Source organism: Pseudophryne corroboree, chromosome 4 (genome assembly GCF_028390025.1).
Source record: "Pseudophryne corroboree isolate aPseCor3 chromosome 4, aPseCor3.hap2, whole genome shotgun sequence".
NCBI classification, from domain to species: Eukaryota; Metazoa; Chordata; class Amphibia; order Anura; family Myobatrachidae; genus Pseudophryne; species Pseudophryne corroboree.
Window position 1 is genome coordinate 346,819,129 of NC_086447.1, and position 13,130 is coordinate 346,832,258.

At 43.6% G+C, this 13,130-nt stretch overlaps 1 protein-coding gene across 3 annotated transcripts in view; it reads left to right on the top strand.

Annotated features, from left to right (window-relative positions):
• P3H2 (prolyl 3-hydroxylase 2) overlaps positions 1-13,130 on the top strand; it is a 267,791-nt gene that overhangs the window by 34,982 nt on the left and 219,679 nt on the right. The window contains exon 2 of one of the 3 annotated variants that reach the window (XM_063916465.1): positions 1,246-1,306. The exons of the other annotated variants lie outside the window; for them this stretch is intronic. The gene's annotated coding sequence lies outside the window, so the exon portion shown is untranslated. The remainder of the gene's footprint in view (positions 1-1,245; positions 1,307-13,130) is intronic. 3 annotated transcript variants of the gene reach the window in all.

Below are 13,130 nucleotides of genomic sequence, written 5' to 3' on the forward strand. Positions count from 1 at the left end.
AGGGGGTGCCCAGTGTCCACTCTGCCAGCGGTGACCTGGGAGCAGCGTTGCTGGCGGTGTCCTAGGAGGGGGCGGGGTGTATGGGGAATGCAGCCATGGCACCCTCCATACTGTGGCGCTCTATGTGGCTGCGTACTCCACCTAATGTCGGGCCGGCCCTTGCTGCCTTTATCAGGGCAGGAGAGGAGGGGTCAGATTAAAGAGAGAGTGTAGTAGTAAGGAAGAGAAAAAGGCAGTTTCAGTGGCCTGAAGCTTAAGAGTAAAGTTGGGCACACACTCGACAATATGTCTCCTGATCCTGCAGATCGGAGCGACATACAGTATCTAGTACATCGCTAGTGTGTACCCATGATATGTGCACTCTTGCAGGTCGCCTACAACATCCCTCACTGGCCCTGCAGCAGGGACGATGGAGAATGTCCCTAGCAATGTCATTCTGCATACCACATGACTCTCCCCCCCCCCCCCCCCCCATCGGACCCGGCATCGGCAAGTATGTATGCATACCCGTCAAATCTGCTGGGTATACAGTGTGTACCCAGCTTAACCTTGAGAGAGGGAGTGGGTTACCCCTATAAGATACTTTTACATGCGATCAGTGATTGCTGGTAATATATTATCCCCCAAAGGTTCACAGCAGGACTATATGTATATAAAGTTGAATTTACGTCTGTGGTAGCTCTATTGGTGAGCCACACAATAGCAAAATTCACGTAACTAATAGGTGATTTCATTTAAAAGATGTAGTAAGTCCCTCTTTTAAACAATTGATGAGTTTTTTTCAGAATTGTGACCTTTCTCTCTAAATATTGCAAAAGATAGATGACAGACATATGGAAGAATGCATAGACTGGATAAGTGAGCTGTAATCTTTAGATCTCAGACACTATGTAAGGCTGTAATTATTGCTGTGTTTGCCTTTAGGTGACATTTCCATTCTAAATCTCTGATGTTTTGAAAATGAAATGCTCAAGAATGGGTATGAGGGATGTTTGCTGAGAAGGCTTCACTGATAAGAACTTACTGAGCCTGATTCTTTGTTGCATGCAGTGCGATTCTTTGCAGCTGTGCATGTGCAAACATTTCTGAAAACCCCTACATGTGTTACAGAGTGTTCACACAAAGGTGCTGCTGTGATCAGGACAGACAGTATCAGAAATGTTGTGGAAAAGTGATGGGCGTTACAAGGTTGAAATTAATAAAGGACTGTGAACATTGGGTGAATTCTGTTTCTCTCCGTTTCAGAGTGGAGGAGAGATGTAAACTTATATAGAAACCAGTCATCTAAAGCTACAGAGAGACCCCAGTGAGTACAGAATGTGGTGTGCTATAGATCATTAGAAGATCATTAAGTCGACCTCATTTACTGTAGATGACATGGACAAAAGGTAGATAGTAGGTATGGTCGAAAGAATCAAAAGGTTGACATGACAATTATCGTCCAAGAAAGGTTGGCAAGGTCTTTTTTGGGGGTGCCATTTTGTATGTTTAACCATATTTAAGCACAATCAGTGGAAATGTGTACCCTTACAGGCTCGCTTTGCTTACCATGCTTCCAGTAAGGTGGCTCACTCCACTAGTGCTGTGCTAGCCATAGGTTATAATTCCCAACTGTAGTGCATACCCCCCAACATGACCCTCTCCAGGAGGGACAGAATGCTCTGCTCCTGGACTTCCCTCTTACTCTATGATTGCCACCACCTGTGCTGAAACACCATTCTTATTCATTAAACCTGTTCAACACAGATGTTGGCAATCATAAATCAAGAGAAAGGTCCAGAAGCAGAGCATTTTGTCCCTCCTGAAGAGGGACATGTTGGGAGGTATGCACATGGAGATTAAATCAAGCAAAAGTTGGAAAAACATGGAAAAAAACACAGAAACTTTTAGACCTTTTGACCATGTCAACTTTTTGTACCTGTCGACCTTAAGCAGTGTCTGTCTTTTACCTGTCAATCATTTGACCATGTATGTCTGTCGACCTAATGTATGTTAACTTATTGACTTTCAACTTGGACACTGTCAAGCTATGCATCGGAACCCGTACAGATGGTTGGCTGTCTTAACCAGGAAGATTTCAGAGCAGGGATTGGGAAGAAGAATATTGCTATGTTACAAACAAACTAATTTATATCCATGACTGTGCATGGCCCCTAATTTTGTTAATTTTTAAGATTTTGTAATGCATCAGTATGAAAATAATTTGTGATAAAAATGTTTACTGTGATTGGTCCCAAATTAAAACATGTGAACCATATGCTAGAGCAGTGAGTCTCAACTCCAGTCCTCAAGTACCAGTACCAGCAACAAGTGATGTCTTCTGTATTTCTTTAATCATGCACAGATTAGTTATCTATTTGGTTTTTTTTTAACGTAATTATCACACGTTCAACATGACTTGTTGTTGGGGTTTCCTGACTGGTTAAGATTGAGAACCATTGGGCTAGAAAGAGCAGGGAAAGCAAATACTTGCCCTATGTGCCCTCTTCAGGAGGGACAGAATGCTCTGCTCCTGGATTCTTCCTCTTATACCCCTTTCAGACTGACAAATATTTCCCGGTTTATTGCACATGAACGCGCATCAACCCGGGAATTTGCTCAGTGTGAAAGGGTACTGAAAGAACATCCCGGGTCGAGCGTCCCGGCATTTCACCACAGGTCTCGACCTGGGTTGAAACCGGAATCGACCCAGGATGCAGTGTAGTGTGAACTGGTAAGCCAGGTCAAGGCGACCCGGCACCCGTTCTCTGCATAGGAGGAGGCTGTGCTTGGAGATGATTATCGGGCCGCAAGTCTGAAGGGGTCTCAAGCCGGGTCGCACCTGGGAAGCACCCGTGTTCACATTCCGGGTGCGACCCAGCTATTGTGAATCTGAAAGGGGTATTAATTTATGATTACCGGCACCTGTGTTGAACAGGTTAATCATACCTCCCAATATGACCCTTTCGAGGGACAAAATGCTCTGTTTCTGGACTTCCCTCCCAATTTAGGATTGCCCTCACCTGCTTTAAACAGGTTAATTGATAACAAAGGTGTTTCAACACAGGATGGCAATTTTAAATTAAGAGGGGGGAAGTTCTGGAACAGAGCATTGTGTCCCTCCTGGAAAGGGTCATGTTGGGAGGTATGGCGTAATGCAATGGTTCTCAACCTCGGCCCTCAAGTACCCCCAACAGTGCATGTTTTCCAGGTCCCCTAGCAGTTGAACAGGTGTATTCATTACTCACTGACATATTATAAAAGACCCACAGGTGGAGCAAATTATTTCTCGAAAAATGGAAGAAGGATAGTGTACCTAAATGGCGCAATGCTGCTGTTGCACTTGAAGATTTAAAATAAATGTCACCACATTTCACATACACAATTGAAACAAAGAATTTAAACCTTCCTAGTGCATATAGCGCAAGAGCATATAACAAAGCAAAACAACAGGAAAGAATAAAATATGTACGTCCCTGTTTTAAAACCGTAGAATCAGATTTTTCATTCTCAGATTCTCCGAATAGACGATGTTCAATGTAGATGTCACAACGAGGGATATGAAAATAAAGAGCATAGAGACCAATGTGTAGTATTCCACACAGAAATTTGTTTCAATCCCAAATTTTCTTAAGATCAATACAGATGAATGGCTATTTAAATAAGGAGCGTACCCCAAAACTCACAAAGGAGAGTGGCGTACAGGACACATCAAGGTATCTTTTAAAATCTGTGAATTTTAATATATAGCGTACCCAGACTCACACTTGATGATGCGGAATGAATCCTATAAAGGTATCTTTTGGTTAGTCTTCCTTTTTCTTAACCGTGGATCATTGAGTGGATCTCAAATTGCCTCAATTTGGTATGGAAAAAGAACAAAAGGAAGACCAATGTGTAGTATGTATAGTAACCACGTTTTGTTTAAACTATATCCTCGTAGTAAAAATGGAATTCTTCAAAAGATAGCGTACCTCAACTTACACTAAGTTGAGGTACGCTATCTTTTGAAGAATTCCATTTTTATTTTTGGAAGGATTGTTTGGTGTGTTTGCAATATTACCTTTTACTACGAGGATATAGTTTAAACAAAACGTGCATTTACTTTAAATATTTACTCAGTTAAAAGGCAACCGTTTCATACCTGCCTGCATTTTGGCACAGTGAGTAGAGACAAAGGGGATGGATACGTCACAGTAGGGGTCTTTTCCCCATCTCCTAACCTCCAACCACTCATTCAGAAACTGTAGGGACAAGTACAAATGAAACTGACAGCATTAAAAAAAAAAAAGGCAACATATCTTTAAATGGAATCAGTAGGATATGCCGACACAGGGGATACCGGCATTCATAATACTGACGCCGAGATCCCGCTGATGAGAAGCCCGAAACGGGTGAGTAAGAGGTGTTCTCCCCACCCCCCTAACCCACCCTTCCCGAAGCCTGACCCTAACCTCCCCCCTAAGTGGCTAAACCTAATCCTCCCTCCCCCACAGCCTAACCCTAACCTCCCTCGGGGGGTGCCTAACCCTGACCCACCCCACAGCCTAACCCTAACAGCCCCCCTCTCCCCCCGCAGCCTAACTCTAACTCCCACCCCCTTCCCCCCATTCCTGACGCCTAAACTTAAACCCCCTCCCCGGCCCTAAACCTAAGATCGCAGGGATACTTATGGTCGGGATGGCGGCTGTCGGGATTCCGGAGTCGGGATCATGATCCTTTCAGAGTTCTGATGTCGGGATTCTGAAGGGTGTCTGGATCCCGGCATTGGTATTTCGACTGCTGGGTTCTTGACAGCCGGCATCTTGACCACATCCACTTTAAATGCCCTAATGATTTTTTGGAAGAAGAATTGTGGCATTTTTTGGTTCAGTTGAACATGGTTGTGCTAGTGTTTGTCACGTCTGATTGTTGGCCAACAGCTATAGTACAGGGGAAGAGGGGATGTCACACATGAGGAGGAGTGAGCAGAGACACAGATGGTAAAGGTGGAAAAAGCCAGAGATGGGGAGGAGCAGTGGCACAAATGGTAGAGACACAGATCTTAAAGGTAGGGGGCAGCTGCACATATGATATACAGTAGGAGTGATGGCACTGATTGTGACTGGGAAGGGGGCAGAGGCACACATGGGAAAGTCCTGAGCCCCTCTGTGTGCCTCATCTACTGAGATTCCCTTATTATTTTATGTGCACAGTAATCGGTCATGCCAAAGGAATCATGGCGGAGAATGAGTACAAAGGAGGACTTGAGTGGGGTATCTTCTGCCAAGGGCAGAAGAACTCTGATTTCGTAGGGGGTAAGAAAGAGGGCTGTCTGGGGCTTCTACCTCCACCTTAATTAAGACCTGCAGGTGCAAGTGATCCTGGCTGCAAATCACTTCTGATTGACAGAATCAGAAGCAGTTACTGATTGGGATCACTGGTGCCGAAAAGGCCTTCTTTCAGCCTGGGCCCTGTACAGGTATACTGTATCCCCTTGATCTGCTCTGTACACACCTGCCTCTGAAGGGCAACTGGCTGGGGACATACAGTACCTCCCTAACTTCTTGCCCAGTCAGGATAGTGGGACAGAACCCTCAAAGCAAGACTTTCCTGACAAAATCAGGACAATTGGGAGGTATGCAGTTTTTCTGCCTCATTGCAAAACACAGACCAATGTTTGTGTTTTTTTAGAACTAAAATTCTATCAGTCATTTTCAGGATTAAATTGTTGGGACTTGCCATTTTTACACTTACTAACAATATAAATGTATTCTAGCATTTGTAAAACATATGCATAATGTAGCGGAGAACCATATCTGATGTGGTAGAATTACCTGCACATTTCTCTCTGCAACTAATGGAAAAAGCCAGTAAATTATCAAAAGACTGGTTTTAGAAGGATAATCCCGAATGCACATTCCATAGTTATTACTCTCTGTTTCCATGCGTGGAGTCTTTCACTCTGCTTCCACAATATGTCATTCTGTATGCACCACATTAGGTAACAACCATAGACTACAGCCTTTACATGTTATTGGCTTTAGAAACATTAGGCAGCAGGAGTAGGTAACTTTCTGCTCTAATATTTGGATACAAAGACGTAGCTACCATAGGTGCAGGGAGTTCAAATGCTATGGGGCCCAGAGCTGAGAGGGCCCACCTTCCCGGTCTCAGTTACATGTGTTATATACAGAGGCGTAACTAGGGTAGGGCGAGCAAGGCACGTGCCCTGGGCGCCGTGGCGGGCACAGCTGAGGGGGGCACCCGCACCGCCATCCAGGGCATCGCTCCTACCCACGCACCCACAGCTGCCACCGCCTGACCGCCCGCAGCCGCTTCCGCAGCCCCCGCCACTGCCTGTACCTGGCTGACACACAATTTTGCCGCCGAGCAAGTCCCGCTGTGGTGCTCGGCGGCGTTACTGCAGCAGCAGCTCCTAGCCTCCCTCTTTGCTAGGGCTGCTGCCGGGAGCGTGACCGCGATGCCAGCGTCACGCTCCCTGAGCTTCTGTCTGCTGCCGGCTCAGTCCCTGCTGAGAGGTGAGGAGGGGGCGCCATTATTGATGCCCTGGGCTCCAAAAACCCTAGTTAAGTCACTGGTTATATACATTATTCACCATTGGGTGATACATAGGGGCACCTACAAACTTTTGCCTTGGGACCTACAATGGACCTGCGCATTGTAATGTGGTATAAAATATACAAGAGGGCACTATATTGTTACATAATATGAAGTAGGGTACTATAATGTGGCATAATGTGAAGTGAAGGCTCTGTAGTTTGGCATTATATGAACTGGGTGTTCAGTAACATGGCATAATGGGAAGTGGAGGCTCTATAATTTGGCATTATATGAACTGTGGACACTGTATATAGTAATGTGAATTTGGGGTACTGTGTTGCATAATATGTATTGGCAGCCCTACTATGTGACATGATGTGAACTTTGGCTCTACTATGGGGCATACAATTAACTGCCGTGTACAGGTATCTCTCTAGAAGCATTGTGACAAGACCCCTTCAAAACGTTGCTGTGGGACCCACAAAGTACAGTCTATGCCACTGTCTGTGTGTATATATTAATGAAAAACAAGTGAATCCGCTGCAAACACTGACTGGTATCCCTGGAATTAGGTCATCACTTACAGAATTGTGCTGCTTGACGTAGTTCAAACTTCTTTTGACCACTTTGCAGAGTCTAATATTACACTTACACTTACAAATGTAATAATGCTGTTTTAGACTGTGTCTCACTATTGTTGTTGGAATGTTTTCTTTTCAGCTTTGAAAAATTGCCCAAAAGTAGCACTTTGAGTTTTTCTTTTTGTGTGTTGTTTTTCTTTGAAATTCCTCTAGCTAGTAGTGGCCCATTACTTAATACTGACATTTCCATGCCACTGTCCTACTGGTCCTGGTTTTAATAACCAGGCAGTCTGGATTCTGTTGGCAGAAACTTACACTTTTATAGTTTTACTATTTCAAGGTCTTTTCCTTGTAATGTTTTGCTGACTATTTATAATGCAAGTCTTCTCTGGGAAAAGAACATTGGGTTGTTTATATAAAATATTTTACATTTTGATAAAAGTTTATTTTTTTTCCTTTTTGACTTTGAATTTATGTTTTTAGTTTGAAAAATGGTGTAATGTTTTATGCCAATGTTCCATATACAAGACTGCTCTGGACAGCAGATAATAATGAAGAAAGGGCCTAATTCAGATCTGATCGCTGTTGTGCGTTTTCGCACACGAGCGATCAGATCCGAACTGTGAATGCATCTGATCCGCAATGCACAGGTGCATTGGACAGCTACAACGGGCGTCGGCGGTCAGTGACGGGATGGTGCAAAGGATCCATTCGCACGGGCGTACGCAAGGTGATTGACAGGAAGAGGCTGTCTGTGGGTGGCAACTGACCGTTTTCAGGGAGTGTCCGGAAAAACGCAGGCGGGCTCCAGTGTTTTCAGGGAGGGTGTCTGACATCAGCTCCGGCCCCGGTCAGCAGGATTCAATCGCACTGGAGGAGTAAGTCCTGGGCTGCGCAGAGACTGCACAAACTGTTTTTAGCAGCTCAGTGTACACATAGTATCGCACACTTGCACAGCGAAAATACACTCTCCCTCTAGGCGGCGACTATCTGATCGCAGGACAGCAAAAAACGCAGCCCAGCGATCAGATCTGAATCAGGCCCCAAGTTTCTTAATGGCAACAGTAACTACTTTTTTAGAGCTTTAAAAAATACTTTATCTGTTAAAATTGTTATAAAGATGTATGTTGCAAATCTTTGTATGGCAAAGTTTTTTGTTCATGCTGTGACATGAAGCATTTAAAGGGCGGTATCCAATTAGCTGCGGTGAGTTACTGAAGTTAAAGGATTCCCCCGGTGTTATCCAGTTAGCCCCATAAACTGGCACTTTTCTGGGATTATGTGATGCAAAGCAGAATCCCCAGTTACCAGCCCCAGGAGACCCGTTTTCGGATGGTAACACATGGGTCCACGGTCTTATCACAGATCTCACGTGTTATCAGCCAATAATGGATGACTTAATGCATGGTAAAAACAGGTTGTAATTATATAGCCAGTAAGCAATTTTGGACTAAAAAGCTTGTTATTACCATGTGGCAAATCACCGCATGTAATAGGATACCACCCAAAGAGCCAGTGTGAAGTTCCATCAATGCTATTCTACCTTTCCAGATAAGAACTTCTAGGTGTATGTGGTCAAAATATTTACCTCCATGATGTGTTGGGAAAACCAATGAAGGTTCTCTACTGATGGTTTCATGCCATCAGTGTTAAACAACAGTGCACCATTGATGATTAACCCTTTGATGGCCATCCCTAAACTGCCCAAGTTACTGAGGCAGTTTAGGCATGGCTATCATAGAGGCCCTGATTCAGAGATATCGCTAACTCAGTGCAATGCTAACATTTGCACAGCTGAGCAATTTATTTGCACTGCGCATACATCTTAGTCACACTGCACATGCACCACAATAGTCTTGTGACAGTGGACAGATTGTGAATCTAGATGCAGGGTGTATGACAGTCAATGTGCGTTTATGGAATATAACAAGGGTGGCTAGTCAGACGCGGGCATTTCAGGAGCTCATTTCACGTGCGTTGCAGCCAGCAACAATGAGTGATATTCTTATCACTTAATACGAATGATAAATGATGCTCCAGCCAATCAGTTCCTAACTGTCTTGTATTTTAAAAATGGCAGTAAGGAGTTGATTGGCTGGAGCACCATTTATCATTCATAACGAGTGATAGCAAGAATATCAAATATTGTTAAATCTGCCCCTTTGCGTCCTGTTGTAATGGCTCCAGCGACTGAGTTGTGATGGACAACCCTATGGTTACTCAGAGGTTTGATGGTGCATCTTTGTACGGAAGCATTAAAAGAGAGATCCCGCCGGTGGTAATTTCTGTATATATAGCGGCATATGCATCATTGACCGCGGGTAACCTCACCGCTGACCGCAAAGTTCCCACCATTGAATATAATGGAGGGGCTGTGCGATGCGCTGTCTGCCAGCTCAGACGCGCATAGCTAATCGGGAGAGTGCCACGACGTGGCGCTCCCTGATTGGCTGAAGGGACCCTCTGTGAGAGGAGTCACGGGGGGGTCTCAGCATTCGGGGAAAGGGGTCCCATGTGTAACCATGGGACCCCTTTCAGTCCGTGTGGATTGGGTAAATGTGGTTTGTTTTTTTGCCAAGTACGTGGATTACAAATAATAACAGGACACTGGATTTAGGTGAGTATAATTTTATTTTCAGGTACCCCGGACTCCAAGACGTCGACAGATGGAGATGTGGACACAGTCGGCGTGTGAACATAGGTAAGTATGTGTGTGTCGGCATGTATGTAATAAAGTTTTACTTTCAAGGTGTGCGTGTCCTGTTTTTATTTGGGTATTTTTTTTGCAGAAGAACTACAGGTACCAGCGCCCCCCCCCCCCCCCCCGCATGCTGGTACTTGTGGTTCTCCAAGTACCAGCTTGCGGGGGAGGCTTGCTGGGACTTGTAGTTCTGCAGAAAAAAACAATATTCTTTTATTTTTACACATGGCTATCAGCCCCCCATCCGCAGCCCTTGGATGGGGGGGGGGGGGGCAGCCTCGGGCTTCACCCCTGGCCCTTGGGTGGCTGGAGGGGGGGAACCCCTTGATTTAAGGGGTCCCCACTCCAGGGTACCCCTGCCAGGGGTGACTAGTTGGGTATTTAATGCCGCGGCCGCAGGGACCGGTATAAAAGTGTTTCCCCGGCTGTGGCATTATCTCCCCAGCTAGTGGAGCCCGGTGCTGGTTCTAAAAATACGGGGGACCCCTACGCCTTTTGTCCCCCGTATTTTTTGCACCAGGACCGGACGCAGAGCCCGGTGCTGGTTCTAAAAATACGGGTGATCCCCTGTCCATTTTTTCCCCGTATGTTTACAACCAGGACCGGCTCAAAGAGCCCGAGGCTGGTTATGCTTAGGAGGGGGGACCCCACGCATTTTTTTTTTCAGAATTTTAACCCATTCCCACCCCTTCCCACTGAAAACCATGCTCTCTCAATTTTAATCAGTTAAAAAAATATATATTATTTTAAAAAATATATAAATAATAGTTGAAAATCCTAATAGACAAACCAAGTACCTAATCCCTTCTAATATAAATTAGATAAGCTATTAGCTATAAAAAAAAAACACAAAAAAAAACATGTTTTAAATTTTTTTTATTAGATTCCGCCAGCAAAGTGAGGCGGAATGAAATGGACGAATTTACTGTCAAAAAGCACTGTTGTCGAATCGACATTTTTCAATTGAATATACTTTTGTTGAAAAGCCGCATTTTTACCATTGCAGACATGTCGAATTTGAAAAAGTCGAATCTGAAAAGTCCGTTTTTTTGTCGAAAAGTACTGTACTGCATTGCCGAAATTTTTTTTTTTTTTAAATGCCCCGTTTTTCGACATTTTCGGCAATTCGACCGCAATTGCATATACCTATAATATGGTAATTGTATCGTCGGGGGCTATGTTATTAGCCCCAATGCGGCTGACTCCTCCCCCCCGATGCCAGCACTTATTGCAGGTTATGCTTCTGGTGCCTCAGGCACCCCGAAGCATAATCCGCAATAAGCAGCTGCCTGAGCCGCGATAACACATGGTATTGGGGAGATATCCCCGATCCCCTGTGTTTTCGTGCGATTGCGGGTCCGTTTTTGCCCGTTAATTGTGATATATGTCCCTTTTCACCAACAGTACCTCGGGTAAGTGGATACCCCCTAAACCTGGACACACATTACTGTCTGATAGATTGTTAAAGAATAGACGTCAGTCATTCTTATACTATCATACATAAATAGCCAAAATTATCAGTAATCCAGTCCGTTTGGTAGATCATTTTCAGCTAATGCTCCTAGAATGGTTTAATCTTTTACACTGCAAAGTCACATTGTAATGTGTGCGTGAAACAATTCCTTAATAAAATATAAATTTTCGCACTGTGCCATGCGCTAATATACACTGATATGATACTACAGTTACCAAGAGAAATGATCAGTCTTTTTGGTTGGCTGAACCAGTGTGGGCAGTTTTAATTGGTCAAACAGAAACTTGTCCAGGAAAATTGTCTCATTTGTACTTTAGTCATTAGCCTCATCTTGTAAAAAAGGTGCTATTAGGACTTTGAACTGTTTAACATATGCCCAACTTACAGAAAATAAAAGTAAAATAACTCTTTACAAAGTGTAGTTGCTTTGTTACTTGTTTAGTGTTTGATGGTCTACTTTTGGTTCTAGCACAGAACATTTTAAGAGTTAAGATCATATACAGTAGTAAGTCTATACAGGACACTCTTTATTTTCTGCAGTTTTTACAGTAGTATTTTTTAACATTGGTCACTTTCCCTTCTGCACCCACCTAACCACACTGCAGTGCAGCTGGAATATTCATGGTAAGCCTTCCCACAAGTACCTTGCCTGTTTCTTTAACAGTCCCCATTCTATACTTTGTAAATGTAGGAAATGAAGCCAAGTCGCATGGGTGGTGACTTTTGGTCTTGTTTTGTCCATTCACAGCCATACTAAAACACCAAGTATTTTTCCAGAAGACAACCCTTTAAATTACAATAAATGTAAACCTTGCCTGAAACAAATCTCTTGTAACAATATGCTATTTCTTAAGTCTTACAAATATTGGTGGAAAGTGTCAAACTAAAATTTCTGATGCTTGTATAATACTATACCCTAAAATCAATTAATTTGATAAATAGCTTTAAAATCATAGTTCTGTGCATTTGTTTTATTATGTTACATATGACTATGAACCGCTAAAAGTCAGACATGATAATTCCTTAAAAAAGAAATCCATATATCCCCCACTAGCTCTCTCGCTTACTTTGCTGTATGAAAAATATAATAAGCTAAATATTTTAGGAAAAAACAGTCCATGTATATTGTTCAGGTAAAATAATAGATAGAAACATATAATTTGACGGCAGATAAGAACCACCTGGCCCATCTAGTCTGCCCCTTTTTTTTCCGCATATTTTTACCTCAAACCTTTTTTGATCCGTATTTCTTTGTAAGGATATCCTTTTGTACAGTATATCCCATGCATGTTTACATTGCTCTACTGTCTTATCCTCTACCACCTCCGATGGGAGGCTATTCCACTTGTCCACTACCCTTTCTGTGAAGTAATTTTTCCTCAGATTTACCCTGAACATACCTCACTCCAGTTTCAGTGCGTGTCCTTGTGTTCTCATACATCTGTTCCTTTGAAGAATGTTACCCTCCTGGACTTTGTTAAAACCCTTGATATATTTGAAAGTTTCTATCATGTCCCCCTTTCCCTTCTCTGCTCCAGACTATACATATTGATATTTTTTAGTCCTACTGGGTATGTTTTGTGGTGTAGGCCATGCACCATTTTAGTTGTCCAGTCTCTAATGTATTAATTTTCTTCTGAACATATGACCTCCAGAACTGAAGACCGTATTGAACACTAGACGAGGCCGTACCAATGACCTATACAGTGGCATTATTACTTTTTTCTTTCTGCTGCTGATTCCTCTCCCTATGCAACCAAGCGGAATGCGGTTATGTGACCAGCAGCTGAGTACTATTCCCCATAGAGTGGCAACAGAACCTGTGGCAAGAGCAGCAAGCCACTGAGCCCAC